General features: G+C 36.9%; 1 pseudogene; it reads left to right on the top strand.

Moving 5' to 3' along the window:
* Positions 1–5,143: 5,143 nt before the first annotated feature.
* Positions 5,144–17,396, top strand: part of LOC149180024 (uncharacterized) — a 122,447-nt pseudogene continuing 110,194 nt past the window's right edge.

Here is a 17,396-nt window from a genome sequence, read left to right as displayed (position 1 = left end):
AGCGAACCAATGACCATCGAAGACTTCGTGCACTTTTCCATGTGGAGGTGAAGCTGTGACACACCATGAGGACATCCATCAGCGAGCAGCACTGCGGCTCGACATGCACACTAGCAGCAACACGAATGTACCAGCATTGTCATGTCAAGTCATATCATGATTCATGTCGTCCACATCTCTACTGTGGGCCATACTGTCAATCAATGTAATGTAACGTGGAAGTCCAAGAGACCCACTTACTGTATGAAGAGTCATGTAAAGTCAAAAAGTCATGGAAGTCAAACAATCACGAGGGTAGATGAATAGCCACAGGGTCAGTTTCACCCTTGGTTATAAATACCCCCTCATTTGTACATGAAAATAACTTTTCACCTCAGCTCCTCCCACATAGCCTTGAGAGTCTGTAATCTTTTCTTTGAGGAGTAAGTAGTGGCTCCAACACCCTGCATGTGAGGTTAGTGATGTATGGTGTAACGATGAGTATTGGAACTTTCGCTTAATTCAGAAGCATGCTCATAGTCCAACACATTTTCACACATGTATTGTAACTGTTGTAAGGCTAATCTTTAACACTTGTAATGCATGTTGCTTTAACCTGTGTTTAACACTTGAACTAATTCACTTGTTGTAATACATATATGTTAATGAAAATGTGTTGTATATGCGGTTAGCGCTATGTCTCTCGTGTAGACTACTCTCTCGGACATCAGACAGACGTTTCACATAAAACTTGCTATAACAACCATTATATTTGCGTGGACTAATCCGCTATTGTTATACGTGTTATCTTCCCTTGTGTGTTGTGACTGCCGCATCCATGTGGGCTATTCCGCTGGAAGTTGTGCATGTCCTATTGTGTTGTGTGTTCGTAGCAGAGTTGGGACTACTCCCAACCGACTTGGGACTGACTCCCACCCTCTCCCTCTACAGTGAAAGAACCATTGACACAAGTGACACTTACAATCACCAGGCACACGAACCTCACTTCTCAGACAAAGAAGACCACTCTCGTGCTGATAAGTAAGAGTTGAGGAAAATATTTAAGATAATCGCAATCGGGCCACCATACCAGATGGGACTCCCACACCAAATGGTATGAGGTCTAGTTGGGACTTCATATGGGGTGATACCCTGAATGTTGGTCGGTCCAGCACTGTCAACACTTTGATTTTGGAGCCTTCCCTTCTGTCCACAAGAGCTCATCTTTTATTGTCATCAAGTATTCATGATTTGATCAAGACTTATTCTTTTCATCTGTGCTTGTGCTTTCTTGTTTTGATATTGATATGATTTTTTTGAGTCACAAACTAACCTTCTGACTTGGCCTTGTAGTAGCATTGGGCTTGCCTCTAGAAATTGTGAAATCTTGGAAGCCTAAGTGAGCCTTGATGATGGGAATTGTGCAATCCAGAATGGAAGCTCAAACTTGAGCTTGATAATTGCATAGTTATGGATGGAATCCAAACACTATGCTGAGAAATGTGCAATCCATTCCTTGAGCTCAGAAACTTGGAAATACATTGAGTCAGGAAGTTGCCCAAATCTCCAAAATTGTGCAATATTCCTTGGCAATGTGCATGGAAAGTTTCCTGAAAAATCAAAAAGTAAAAACAAATCAAAAAGAAAAAAATCAATCCCTAGAAAATAGGGATTCATCATTAGTTTCCTTAAGGTGGCATAGTCCCTATTTTTAGAAATTTCTGCCAAGTGTCACTTTTTCCTTGATTTTAGGCATGCGTATCATAAACCCTATTTCACCCCAATATATTTAATTGACACCTCTAGAGCTCATTTATACATTTGATCTTGAAGCTCTAGCATTCCCAAGGAGATCAAAGAGCCTTCGGTGGAGTTTGCGTCGCTTCTCTAGGTGAGTTTTGCTTTTGTCATCTTTTGCCGCTTTTTGTCATTTTTCTTATGTGGGTGTTGTTTTGCTTGTTTCTATTCATGGTTTATAGTGTTTTAACTTATATTAGCTTGTAGAACTATTGATTCAGTTTTTTTTTCTCCTTTCATAAGTGTCACATTAGTTTTCGTGTTTTTTCACACCAATGATCGTCTTTTCGGCGACTCTCCTTGTATATTTGTTTTTCCTTCTGTTTCTTGATTTTTTTCACTTGATTTACATTGATTTATCCATAATTAGTCAGATCCATACTTTAACTTGCGTTATCACTTAGATCTACTTGTTTCCTACACCCTCACTGGGAAGATCTCCACTTCACTTGGCCATGCACTGCCTTGCCCAGCTGGGAATTGCGCAAGTTCAAGGCTCAAGATGAGAGCTTGGCTATTGGATTGTACAATGCACAGTACAGGCTGGCCCAACTATGCATTATGTAGTCCCAGGGCTCAGTCTTACCACCTTGGCCACTAAGACCATGTAATGCGCAGTCTCTCCCTATTATTTCCTAAGATGAACTACATATTGCGCAGTGTTAGGCCTTAGACTGCATCCCTAGATGTTGAGGTTGCGCAATGTGCAATTCCCTAAGCCAATCTCCCTCCTTTTCTCAAGAGAATTGCACAATCTCTCTCATCATTCTGTGTGTTTTCTACCTGAACTTGCTTTGATATTTAATTTGCAAAAACTATTGTAATCTTGCCATGAGTTCCTTTTCCTCCTGCAATCATTGTTATCATGGCACACAAGAGAGATGCTTCAAAAGATACCACATAAAGCAGTATCGAGGAAGGAGTTGAGAGCATGCCAGTAAACTTGACAATGTATTCAAACACTCAATTGTATGTGGAATAGGAGTCAAATCTCACATGGCAAAAGTGAATGAAGCTTTTTTAGCAAAGATCTTCCAAGCAGATCTAGAGGACCGATAGGTATACATTAATGTCTATAAATCAGGGCTACAAAGGATTGTATGCATATATCCAAAATTCCCATGTGCAGATGTGATCAGCTGAATTGTTTCACATGTTTATGTGAAGACTATGACTTTGAATAGTGCCAGTGGATAGAAGCTTTCTACTTTTCTGGCAGCACATTATCATCTTATGTACCATTTTCCTACACAAAAAAAATCATGGATTCATACTTCTATGCCACCAACAACTATGTGGGAAAGAATGATTTTGTTAAAAGATGGGTGAAAGAGCCATCAATTTTTTGACAAACACCCACAAACACTTACAAGACAAAGTCTCTAAGGAGGACCTATCAGTTGTTGATCATCCTAGCTTGCAAAATCTATGGGCATCAAAGCATGAATACCTTTCCTAAAGGGTGGGAAATCTTATTGAACCAAGTTGTGAGCGAGGGTAAGTCATTCAACTGGTCAGAATTGTTGACTTGAAAGTTAAGTATGCATGTAGAAAATTCCCTGAATCCTCCCAAGGGTGGGAAAGCGAGATTTTACATGTCTGCATATATACTCGATGCAATCTGCGCACATAATGCATTCCTTTGCATGAAATGGACTTGGACACCTCGAGATCCTGTCGTGCACATCCACTGCATATTGCGCTCATATGGTAGCCATAGAGGATATATGGAGAAGCTAACTGACCACTTACTCATTCCACTTTACAAGATGATCTTTGAGGAAGAACCACCTTGCATGTCACGTGGGGAAATGGAAGCATTATAGGACATCGCATAGTGGTTTGCCTCACCAGATGGAACCTTCCTTAGAGTTTTTGGTGGTCAAAATTTTCCGCATCTTTTGCTAAGGTATTCCACCGACAATCTTGTCATGCAAGAAGTTTCATATCATCTCTCCTCAAGGTTGTCAACAACTTTGCATAGGAAGAAGAAAGCACCTTGTCCAACTCTTCCTATGCAAATTGGATTGTATGAGATAAAGAACCTAGAAGTCACTAATACCAAAGGAAAGGAGATAGAGAATTTCACATTTGATACTCGAGACTTTAATTTGTACGATCCCCGTGGTATTTGCAAAGACCACTGTGTGAGAATTCACTTCCAGCGGCTTAGTAGGACATTTCACTGGCAGGAGGAGCATCCATGGAAGAATTTATGTAATGCCTCCATGTAATAGATCTGACGTGCAAATATATGAGAATAGAAAATATGCCCAAGAAAAAACAAGAGATAAATAGATAAACTTCAGATCTTTATTACTGAAAACCCTTCAGGTAGGGCAACACCATACAATCACTCCTTAAGGAAGGAGAAACTCCACAAGCCATAGGCTTGCTCATACAAGATTCCTTGACATCTCTCAATGGGGAATCTCTAGCCTCTATATATGATTCATACATATAATACCATGGTTCTCCCAATACGATATATCTAATAAAATGGGATTATTACATTATTGCTAACTACTTGTGGTCCCTTACATGATGCGAGTTAACCACTTTATTTATTAACTATGGCCCATCCCATTATTACATTATTCCCTTGGGTACCTCCCTCTGTACCCCATAATATCCCCCCTAGGTATACTACACTCCAAGTCCGGCGATCTGGTCAGCTTTGTAGGAACTTCACAGGTGACTCCACATAAGGAAGCTACTTCGGAAGCAGTACTAGCAGAAGGGAGAAACCACGCATAGTAGAAGGGAAAGAGAAAGGTTTCCTATAGTCTAGGGGGAGAACGAAGCTGCAAGATGAAAGTAGATACAAATATTATGAAAGTGGATTGATCAATGATGCAGAGAGGAAACAAATGACACAAAGAGATAAATGGAGGAAGAGGGAAGAGAAGAGGAGATTGGAGGAAGAAAAGAAGAAGTAAGAACAAGAAGAGAAGAAGAAGAAAGGTGAAGCGCAATCGCAGAAGAAACAATGCGAAAACAAGTTGAAGAGAAAGAATAGAACTAACAACTAGCAGAGGAGGAGAGCAGACAGAAGCAGGACCAGGAGATTGCTCAGCGGGTTGAAGAGTTGATAGAGATCATAAACATGGAGGAGGAATAGGAGCCGCAGAATCAAGATGTTGACCTAATTCCAAGCACACAACGGGTCACCGTTCAGTCTCCACCACCTCCATCATTAGGGTCAGCTCCAAGCGAGGAAGGGAAATTTTTTACTCTTGATGATGATCTAGTTATGGAAATGTACAATATGTCGTATGATGAACTTCAAAAGAAGTTTGTATAAGTGTGTAAGAATCATTTTCCGGATGGACTCACATCTCCTACATTTATGATAGAAAGGGTGATTATGGCTGACACTAGGAAGAATCCCAATGCCATTGTCACAGATAACTTGGCCTTCACAGGCGCAGCAAAGTTGAATACTGAGTTTTTGATGGCCAAGAATAAGGAATTGGCAAAGAAATTGCACGTTGCCAGACAAGAGGCTGAACAATTCCACGCAACAACTCAGAATGCAGCTTCCACACAAGTCCATCTGGAGGAAATGAAGGCAACAATACTTGGTGAAGTATCACACTTGGAGAGACCATGTGGAATCTCTATGAGGATCTTATTACCATGCATAAGGTAGTTGTCCACATGCATGGCTTGTAGCAACAGTGTAAATACTTTGTCAAAACTCTCAGGAATGTACAAGTTTCCATCATTATCATGCATGAATGGGAAATGTGATACAAAGGGACACCACTTGACTTGGGTAAGAAAATGAAGCAACATGCAGAGCTGGAGAAACAAAGGGTGTGCATGTTGATCCAGAACAACAAAAAACTTACCTCATTCATTGGTAGCATTCAGGCCTCATATGCACTGCTATACAATGGTATGGATTTCTTGGTGAGGTCCCACAAGATCCCATCAATTGGCTCACTCACTGAAGCCAAACCCAGGAACTAGGTTAGGAAGGAGATAGAAGAATACTTGGAGTAGCTTAGACAGATTTCCACCAAGGAAGACCTGGAGGTGAACAGACAAAACATGTAGAACTACATCGATAGCCCTGTCCAAGCGAGAACAATGTTACTCATGCTCCAAAAGGAAGTTCAAATTGGTTCCAAATCATTGTACCGGATGCCAAGGAGGCTAGAATTTGCTTCCATCCAGACACGATTAGACAGTTAGGGGATGTCATCGCACAGTACCAAGTTTGGCACTGATACATGAATGAGAGACATCAAGTCGAAGTTGTCGAGCTTGAGTTTCCCCAAACTCAAGTATGATAGTTTTTTGTCTTGTCAAGTTGTCTAGGTTTCTCTACCCTATTTTGTCTTATATGGGTTTGAGTGTATTGTAATATTATTTGTAATTAATTTGTAAGTGGAATTCCATGTGTCAATATTGGAATATGAAGATTCATGATGTAATGTAAAGAAATTGAAGAGTCGTGAGGGAAGCCCAAATGTCACAAAGGGGAGTTGAAGAGTCAACCCCTCTTATTATAAATAGACCTCATAACTCATGTAAAGGGATTTTGGGAGCCAAGATTTTGGCTAGGCTTAGGCTTAGATTTAGGATCTTGGGAGTTTGTGAGAGCCTTGGATTCTCCATAGTGTAGAGGAAGTATATTTCTTTGGATTTTTGGTGCTGTTGACTTCACGTTCACTATTGGGGCTAGTGGCTCATCAATGGTGTATGTATGATTGGAAATTTCACTTAATAAAAGCTCAGAGCCGACACATTTTCATGCATATGTTGTAAATATAGTAGGAGTATTCTTGTTATGTTTGCAATGTATGCTATTTAACTTACACTTATGCTTATGAGCTATTTTTTTGCATTGGTACGAATATTATTGAATGTGTGTTGTTGTATTAATTCATCATTGTTAAATTGTGAACTATTTCACATATTATCTTATGATGTCATTATCCTCATGTGTTCCTCTCAAGCTGCATACTATTACATGATTTTAAGGGGATCACTTATCTTCCCTTCTGTGTGGTAGAACCTTCATGCATCACACTTGACTCTCCACAAGGTCACACACTTGTTCTCACCAAAGTCAATATACATCACTCTATGCATTATTGCAGCCAAGGCACATCATTAAAACCCACCGCATCGGCAACAAGGTCGTATTCCGGATGGGACTCCTACACCAAACGGTGTGAAGTCTAATTGGGACTTCATATCAAGGAGATCCCCTGAATGTTGGCGGGTCTTGTACCATCAAAAGGAAGTTTGAGCAAGATAGCACCCCAAATTAGTTTCTAAAAATAAATTTCCAAAGATAATATCTATGAAAGAAACTGGTTCATTTTTTCCCTCGAAGGGAGTGACAGTATATTTCATGTAAGGCTCCAAGTTTACCCATATTTTTCTACCCTTGAATGAAATCCATAAATGTGACCAGTCTGTAGCAAAAAACCAATGTAATTTATTGGACCAGTCTCTACTCGGAAATACACCATATGCTTCCGGAATATCCACAATTACTATATTTATACATTGGTGAACTTGTTGGTCATATGGTAAGCGAATAATCATATTTCTGAGTTCAACTATAGTCTGGACAAGAGTCCTATCCATTTGAATGATATGTGCACATTTTTTATCCCATTTTTCATTGATTTTCTTTTCTACAGATAAAGGCATTACGTTTACAGATGCACTAGAATCAACTAAGAAATTGTGTACATTATAATTAAAACTTTCAAACGTTAACAAAAATGGAGGGCAGAGTGTGTTAGCATCTAATGTTAAATAAATAAGCAAAAACTCCAGGGGACTAGAGGACTTACCAGATTCCTTCTACGAAGAAACATTATTACCTGAGGTCGATTGTTCAAGAGCCTGGATAAGCAGTTCCCATTGGCTCGTGATCCTTGTAAGTTCAAAGAGTTAAATGTTCACACGAGATTTCTTCATATCTTCAACTATGTTATAATCCAATGTGGGAGACATTGTCGAAGTGTTTGGACGAGAAAATTTGTCTGCTACTTCCAGAATGGTGAACTTGTTTTTGTCGTTTGCGGAACTACCTTTTGTTGTAGCATTATTTCTAGACTTGCTCTGAGTGTTTTGGGTTGAGTTGACGGATGGTGTGATCTTCCTCAACAAATTATCTTTCAATTTTTTCCTCGTCAACTCTAGTTTGGAGACTAGTCCTTGGCTTCTTAACTTGTAATGACTATTCTATTGTTGGGTCAGTGCCTCACTTAACAGTTGTATCTATAACCAATGGGGTGATGTTTCACCTCCCTTGTGAATCCTTGACTATCCTCGTGATTGTTTGATTTCCTATGACTTTACAAGTTTACATGACTCTTCATATTCTGTACATGTCCTTTAGACTTCCATTTTACAATACATTTTCAAATAGTAAATTACATAATCCACAATAATGATGTGGCATATGACGACTCATGACATGACATGACAATGGTGATATGGAATTCTTGATGACATGGAAATATCAAGCCATTCTTTCTGCTCCTTGATATGTTTCTTCTTAGGAATGTTCTTCTATCCACCTTTGTATGGCTTATAGGTAAGGAGTCTTCAGTGATATTAGGTCTTGAGATGCCGTTGCAAACTGGTGACCCTTTGCTTTCTCTTGATTGATCATATTGCATAATCAACTACAAAGATGTCTTTCAACATGTTTCCCTTCTCCATATCATTCTTCATCATCTTGTCATGTAATTATAGAGTACCTACATATGCAATTCACTCATGATAAGATGATATCAATCTGATAAACCCCTAGTCTAAGATGTTGCATGTTGATCCACTGACTGAGCCGAAACTGGGTTACAGGCTGAGGGAGAGGCTCAGTGACTAGGCAATTTCACAGCTTAGGTAGTCAAGGGTGAATCTTGAGCCTTGAGACCACACATTGCATACTCCAGGCTGGGCTGAGGAAGAAAATTTCATAATTTGGGAGCTCAGTGAGTCGGGCTAAGGGGTTCAGCATTTATTCAAGCTACTACGCAATTCTGGAAGGCAATTGAGGTTGGGTGACTATCAAATTGTTCATCTCAGGAGCTCAAGGGCTAGGCTTGAGGTCTAATATTGTGCAATGCATAGTTGAGGCCAGGATGGAGGGCTGAATTACGCAGTTTTAGAGGCCAAGGTCTGGGCTTAAGCACTAAGATTGTGTAGAGCACAATCCACAAAGGCAAGAACTACACATTTCGCAGTGTCAAGAGGTAGGGTTGCATATAGAGGGATAGGAATTCACAATGCATATTTCAGGAGGGCCAGATGAGGCTAAGTTGCTTGAAAGTTTTCTGAATTTCACTAAGTGTGGGATCGATGAAGCTGATCTGAATAGTGATATGACTCGACTATGATCACACACTTAGAACACTTGATGACACTACAACATAGATCATCCAGGACACATGAAAAATATACTTCCCTCAACACGACAACTTACTACAAGTGTGATACTAATGATACACTTTGTGATGACCGTGACGACACTTGTGCGAAAATGCTTACAACTTTGGAAATGAGTGCGACAAATGTTTACATGGAAATATCAACTCATTTACACAAAGGTAACCCCTTGAACCACCAAAACAAGCTCATATACATTTTTTGAGACTTAAAATGTGAAAATAAGACATTTTTTTTCTTGGACCAAAACACGTAAAGAAAACACATACAATGGATTGCGATGTTTGGAACGACAATATACAAGACCAAGGTAGGCTCTGAAATTTGGTGCATGCCAAAAATTTGGAGGGTGTTGTAGCAGCAACAACAGGTGGACACTCCACCCATCTTTAGGGACATAAAAACTTTGAGATTATGTGAACTAGTTTCACAAGGAGAATAAATAGAATGGAGAGGAAATTAACGTCAAGAAAAATTGAATTAATTATTGAAAATTATTCAAATTTCTTGAAAAAAGGAAATAAAATCAAAGGAAGGGGAGAAAGGATTAGATCAATATTTATAGGAGAATAAAATATTAAAGATATGGTATGGTGGGCTAAAAAGTCATAAAGAGCTATAGAACAAGAAAATATTAAAGATATGATAGGGTATTTTCTTCTTCTATAACTCTTTAGGAATTTTTTTCCCACCCTACCATATCTTTAATATTTTATTTTCCTATAACTCTTGACCATCAAGTAAGGGCATTTTGAGTGGTTGAGGTGGGTTTTCGACTCCCTCACCACCCATATTTGATTCCCCAAAATGACATGCTTAGCCTATATTGATTAGGCTCAAGGAGAAGGTGGTCCCAGGGATTTTTTACTCTGTCCGTGGTCAATATGGGATGTCTCAACTCTTGCTTAGTCATTGGTTTATTACTGTTATAATAATAATAAAAGAAAATTCTTGATCAAATCCTTCCTCCACTTCCTTTCATTTCATTTCCTTTTTTCAAGAAATTTGAATTAATGGCTAATTTCCTCCCCATTATATTTATTCTCCTTATGACACATGTGCACATCATCTCAAAGATTTTATGTCCTTGATGTTGGGTGGAGTTTCAACTCAAAATATTGGAAAAACTAAATTCACAAACATCGTTCTTTTCCTAAACTTCATCTTACAATAATATAAATTTGGTTAACTTACTATTGGACATTTGTATATTTATAAAACAATAAAAAATTATTTATTAAATAATTAATTACTTTTAGATTAATTAATTAATTAAGTGTAATTGTTTATGCTTATGCTTAAAAATAATTAATTAAGTGTGATCTTAATTAATTAAACTAAGATTAAAATTACATGCTAGATCCTTCAGGTCAATGATCTACTAATTAATTAACATCCAAATGGGAAAATTAGATGCTAGGAAGACATCAGAAGATGACTGGTAGGTGCATTGAAATTCTAACCTAGCTAGTACTAAGAGAAAGTTACTATGCTATATAGATCTCACACATGAGAGGATTTATGAGGTCTATCAGGATCCACTCAATATCAATAATGCTTGTCTACGAACATAGTTAAAGGACAACATACACCTACAATCTTGTATACATATGTGAGCCAAGTAAGAGCTGACAATGTCATAAGCTTCATTAATGAACCTTGTGTGTCATGCATATATTTGAAAAGTAAAAAATGGTGAGGAAACGAGGGAATCGAGGTCAAGGAAGGTCATCCCAAGGCCACCCCCACCATAAAAATCATTGTCATTACCAAACATGGCTCCCATCTTGTGCTCCCTAGAGGCAATTAATGAAACATTAAGAGAGTTAAAGAAAACTAAGGTGGAAGTAGAGAACCCTCCATCAGGGGTAGGAAACCTCAAGGCAAAAAGGACTTTGATAGAGGACCTCCAACCAAGGACGTTACTATGGATTTCCATAAGATTAAGCTCCCAGAATTTTCTAGAAGTCACGCTAGAAAATGAGCAAAATTCTCATTGAAAGGAATGAAAAGATGTTTTGAACTAAGAGAGTATACTTCCAATTCAAAGGCTAATATAGTGATATTTCATCATAGATAATTCCACGAATTAGTGGGGTACCCTAGAGTGACAAGTGCACCTCACTCCTTACATTATCACTTACGAGTTAGTTGAGGAAAGGTTTCAGAAGAAGTACATGCCAACATATTAAAAAGAATGACAAGTAGGAGCGTCCCATGCTTTGGTGCAGGGAAACCACACAGTAGAAGAATATGAGATAAAATTCATGGAATTGGTTAAGTATCTCTCCTACATGGATATTGATCAATTCCAAGTAGATTGTTTTGTTTATGGATCGAACCCTAAGAATAGGGAAATGGTTCAGATGTGGAAACCATCCTCAGTTCTGGAAGCCATTGAAAATGTTCCCCGTGTAGAAGATAACTTGGACTTGAAAGGGGGAAACATATTTTATTTTCTACAATAGCTAAATTTTTTGGGGAAGTCCCCTCATACCTTCTCCAAGAAAGGAAGTTCGAGTCATTGAGAAATTTTTCGGTAAAAAACAAGCCTCAAAACAAAAATGTACAAAAAAAAATCAACTTTATAAGAACCAATAGGATTCAATATGATGATGTCAATCATGGGGGATGATTCACCATTTTTAGAGTTAAGAAAAAAAGGAACTTCAATAGGGGGCACTCATTAAATGCAAAATTTAATTTTTCATCCAAGTAGTACCCATGTTGCATACTTTCAATGGATCCCACTCAAAATTTGAGGAAAATCATAGTGAGATAAGTTGAAATATGAGTTGCAAAAATAGTTTTTTTTTATTTTTCCCTCCAAAACTTGATGAGTAAATCTCATCTTTTTTTATTATTTCCAAGATAATTTTATAATATTCCTTAGGAGACCCATTTTAGACCTCAAAATTTATCTAATTCCACTACCATATGGAACCTACTTTTTCAACTCATATTTTCAACTTATCTCCCTATGATTTTACTCAAATTTCAAGAGGAATTTCAAGAGGGGGCACTCATTAAATGCAAAATTTAATTTTTCATCCAAGTAGTACCCATGTTGCATACTTTCGATGGATCCCACTCGAAATTTGAGTAAAATCATAGTGAGATAAGTTGAAATACAAGCTGCAAAAGTAGTTTTTTATTTTTGCCCTCCAAACCTTGACGAGTAAATCTCATCTTATTTTATTATTTCCACTATAATATTATAATATTCCTTAGGAGACCCATTTTAGACCTCAAAATTTATCTAATTCCACTACCATATGGAAATAGGGTTGTACTCAGAACAATGACAGTAGGAATCTCAATGACTACTAGTGTAGCTTCGCCAACAACTTCAGGGACTCTTGCAAGTCAAGGATAGATGCATGGAGTTGTAAGCAAAGGCAGCGGTCCTAGGGGAAGGAGCTCATTATACAGGGCCCCATAACATTCTATTCAAATTATACCACACATCACTTTTGGGGGATGCGAGGCACCTCACTACCATCATGACTACCTTAAGTTACAATCTAGTAACATCCATAGAGAAGGAAAAGCACAGATAGGAGGAGAAGGTAGCCACCATCATATTTATATAGCAGTTTATAATCACCAAGATAAACACCAATCCACCATGGAAGAAACCTCAGGTATGATAAATCATGTAAGAGTTAAAACTCTATTTGATTATGGTGCTACAAATAGTTTCATTTCACCATTTGCATTAGAAAATTTTGGGTTGGTATCCTGTGAGCATGGTGAATTTAAAAAAGTCAAAATGGCTTCTGGGGTAAAACAAGTAGTAGGACCTAGTGTTGGCCAATGGCGAGGAAGCCTTGGGGTGTGTACAACTAATTTGAATGCATACGTTACTGCACTAGGGATATACAATGTAATCATCATAATGCACTAGCTAGAAGCTCATCGAGCTTTGGAAAATTGTTTTAAAACGAAAGTGAATTGTTTAGATGATGAAGGTAGATTATTTGATATTTGTGGTATCAATAGAGGAGTGTCCATATGATTCATCTTGATGATGAAGGTAAAATTTTGTCACCAGAAAGGCTATAAATTATATGTGGTTAAGGTCATAAGTAACAAGAAGGGACCCTTTCTATATTCACACCTAGTTCTATCAAAATTTGAGGATGTTTTCCCTAAAGAGTTACCAGGATTACTCCCTGAGAGGGAGATCAATTTCACAATCGACCTAGAACCTAGTGTGGAGCAAACATCGAAGACAACCAAGGACCGATACTCTTTGAGGATACTGCAGGGTATCCAAGACAAGAGTAATCCTGAGGAGGACAAATATTATTTGAGGATTGGGAATCCAATATAAGAATAATCCTATAAGGACATACCTAGTGAACATCTGGATGGGGTATATGTATTGAGAGGTGGTTGTGGTGGTGTCTAACTATATGCCTCCCACCATTTGTGCTTTTAATATAATGGAGAGTTAGAGCTTGTCAGTCAAGGCCTTGTTATTTTTTAATTGACAATGTTGGTTATGATTATGATGCTTGATGATGCTTATCAATCCTAACTCTTCTTATGAGAATATTTCAATTTGAGAGTAACATTATATCTTGTTGCGTAATTATGAATAGCTCCCTAGTTAAGAGGGAGTGTTGAAAAGTGTAACTAGGTTCAGTCTTCATAATTATCATTGTACTTAGGAAAAAAAAAAAGAAAAATAATTTTTTATTATAATTATTATTTTTTTCTAGTCAAAGCATGTTCTTCAGGATTCTAGGATTTATTGAGTCAAAAAAAAAACTTATGAGTCAAAAATTCAAAGTCCCATTTGGACTTCTTGTAAGAAAAAGGGAAAAATATTTTTTGTCCTCCACAAGACCAAGTGGTCCCTCTAGATGGACATGTCAGCCTAGTAAAAGGAAGTGACTGTTCACATAGATGAACAACTATATATTGGCACCTTTTCTCATTTCGGCAAGACGTTTGTTAAAGTTCTATGGCAAATATATAAGGATGAAAAGATGTGAGTTTTCGAGGATAAAAACATATGAGTTTTCTATGGCATAATATCTAAAAAGATGCAATTTCTTGAGGATGAAAATATGTGAGTTCCTGAGGCTAAAAAAAAGATTTGAGTTCCTAAGGCTAGAATTTTGCAAAGTTAGGTGAGTTACTGAGGCTATTTATGTGATTATGTGCAAGCCATAAAAGTAATGTAATGAATGTGATAGGAAAGCCAAAAGAAGAATATAATGCCTGTGAAATGTGGGCTACCAGAAGGATGAGTATCTATGTGGAACAAGGCATATAAAAGATAAGCTTGTGACAGATTTAGTTGACAATATTGAGGATAAAACATGACAGAGAATGAAGGGTTGACTTGGGCATTTTTGGAGTTAGTGTTCTTGGTCTTGGGTCTTGGATATCTCACTTTGATTTGATTCTATAAGAAAATAAATTTATTTGGGTTTTCCCCTTTGTGGGGTTTTGGCCCTAGCTTGGAGAGCCTACACCTTGTGTTCTTTATCTCTTATGATCTTCATATGTTTTGGTAATTATTTGATGAAAATAAAATATTAAAAGAAATAATAATCTAGCAGCATTCATAAGCAATTATCAATTAAGAAAAATCTACCTAATATACAAACATATTGATTTCTCAACAAGGGTTGCAAATGGGAAGGCGATTGAATTGATCAAAAGTGCAGGAAACTAGGTTAACAATTTTTTGTGCTACAATTAAAAATGGGGGCCATAAATCAATTGATTTTTATTTTTCCTAGAGGATAAGAAAATATTAGATGTGATGTCATTTCATAGATCATGTCAAGAGTAGATGAAGGAAGAGTGCATCATAGTTAATGGATTATTCCTTCTCTCTATTTAAAATGGATTCAAAAGGCCCAATCCTGAGATCATCTCTTCATTAGTGATATATGTTAATCAAACTTCACAAAAGGGTTTGAAGGATGAAGGATCGGACCCTGATTTTTCTATACATGTAGAGGCACTTTGATTCAACCAATTATGAGCCTAAATTCATATAATATATGTAGATAAATTCAATAATCATGTGCTATGTTGGGTTCTTATTGTTGTTTGTTTCCTTGAGCTTAGTCAAAGTCCTCTTTGAAGTAGAAGCCCCTTTATTATGAGAGTAGGAAATCCTATATCCATTTATTGCAGGAAGAAGCCATTATTTTATTGATTAAAGGCCATTATCTGATGTAAAGGTGTTTCAACATTTTTTATTTATCAAAACAGTAATTGAAGAAAAGCCAAAATCGTAGCCCATATGGGTGAACTCCACTATCAATTTGTTGATAATTTTCTATGTTATTTATTAGTTTTGGTCTATAAATTTTGAGTTTTTAAATGTTGATTTTTAATTAATTAAGCCAATTTTAAATGCAATTATGGGAAATTAGGAAGTTAGTTACTAGATTTTGAATTAGTGGTTTATGTGAAACATGATATCAAACAATAATTTTACTTTGTTTATTATTGCTCATGCTCTGAGATTAATAGTTGCATAACATATTTTCTTGGTCACTATGCATAATGATTTTATTTAGTATCGGTTCTTGGGTGACTAAAGAGGTCATGGAAGAATGACAAATATGTCATGGAGGGAAAATAAAAACAAGAGGATTAGATTTTCCATACATTTTGATGTGGACTTTGACAATTGCAACCAATTAACTTAGACATGCCATGTTTACCTTAAGGTTTCTCCTCCCCGTCCTCTTACTCTGCATGCTTCAATAAATTCACCTCCTCCACACCTTATCATTATGGAGATTACAGAGCCTAATCTACCACAACAATAACCCATGCAACATGATGGATAATCCCCCTAGACCAACACCTAATTTTCCCATTGGCCCACCATATATCATCATCCAACTCCTCCTCTGATTACTACACCTTCTGCACTCTCACAAGCTATGTCCTCCCATTCCAATCAACCTATTCACTCACCTCCCCACGTTGGTGTAGGAAATCTTCATTTGTTTATTGTCCCCACACATTCCCCTTTAGAGGCTAATTATGCACACTCCCACACCAGTACATCAGGAACAAATGAAAGAAGATAAATATCCTTCCAAGATATGCACCTAGAGATACAAGGAGAAGATAGGAGTGGAGGAAAAGAGCACAAGGAAAGTTCTAGTAGGCATCCAGAGTTATCTTAATATTGTAGTTCTATTTTAATTTTATGGCTCAACTTGACTTTTTTTAGACATATTACATTTCACAATGCACACTATATTTTTTGGGACAACATCTATTTTTTATCATGTCATATATTTTGATGATGTTACTATTTATGGGAGGCACAAGGTTGCTTCATATGGTTGTTTATATGATGATCGGTGCTGTGATATTCTATATGCATATTTTTATGATGATGATATTTTTCGATGATCTCATATTTACACATGATTTATTTTTATGGGAGTCACAAAGTTTATGAGAACATTTAATGAGCATAGATGTAATTGGGGACCTCACCTACCGACATAAATTATATTAAATGAAATACTCCTTCTAAAATCCCTCTCTTGAATTTAAAAGAAAAATTATTTTAATGAGGAGATAAACTATAAAATGGTTGTACCCTCTAACTTCCTAAGGAGGATAGAAAATCAGCTAGAGGGCACAGAAGGGAGGGATGGAAAATAATAGTGAGGAGAGGTATGCATAAGTTCTACTTTGTCATTTCCCCTGATAGATTGATCCTTGAGTACAAGGGATTACTTATTTTGCTAATAGTAGAATATTTCAAGGAGTGATAAGGAAGTTAGCACATCAATTTCAGATCAATTTGATTAAGTTTGTTCTTTATTTATTGCATCATTTTGTGCTATTAGAAGGTTTTCTATGTATTATATCAATGATAACTCGTGCACTTTTGCAAAATATTTTTCTAATGCAATCTTATCAAAGAGGTCCAAGTTTCCCAACCATATTTTCTTTCTTTATTTTTTGCATTCAGATGTCTATGTATGATTCTATAACATCTTAGACATTTTAGAATTGATTTCTGGTCTAGATTATAGTAGGAATACAAAAAAAAAATGTTGCACTCTTTCAATTTTTAATAAAATCAACACTTGGCAGTCTTCATTTTTCAACATACATCTCTCAAAATTCTACTTAATATTTCTTGAATTTCATGAGAAAAACTACTAAAATATATTGCTAAAATCATTATTTAA

Source organism: Pinus tabuliformis, chromosome 3_2 (genome assembly GCF_031772625.1).
Source record: "Pinus tabuliformis cultivar Carrire ecotype Pingquan chromosome 3_2, CPIR1, whole genome shotgun sequence".
Lineage (NCBI taxonomy): Eukaryota > Viridiplantae > Streptophyta > Pinopsida > Pinales > Pinaceae > Pinus > Pinus tabuliformis.
The sequence above is the reverse complement of the archived record's forward strand: the minus strand, read 5'-3'. Positions and strand labels throughout refer to the sequence as shown.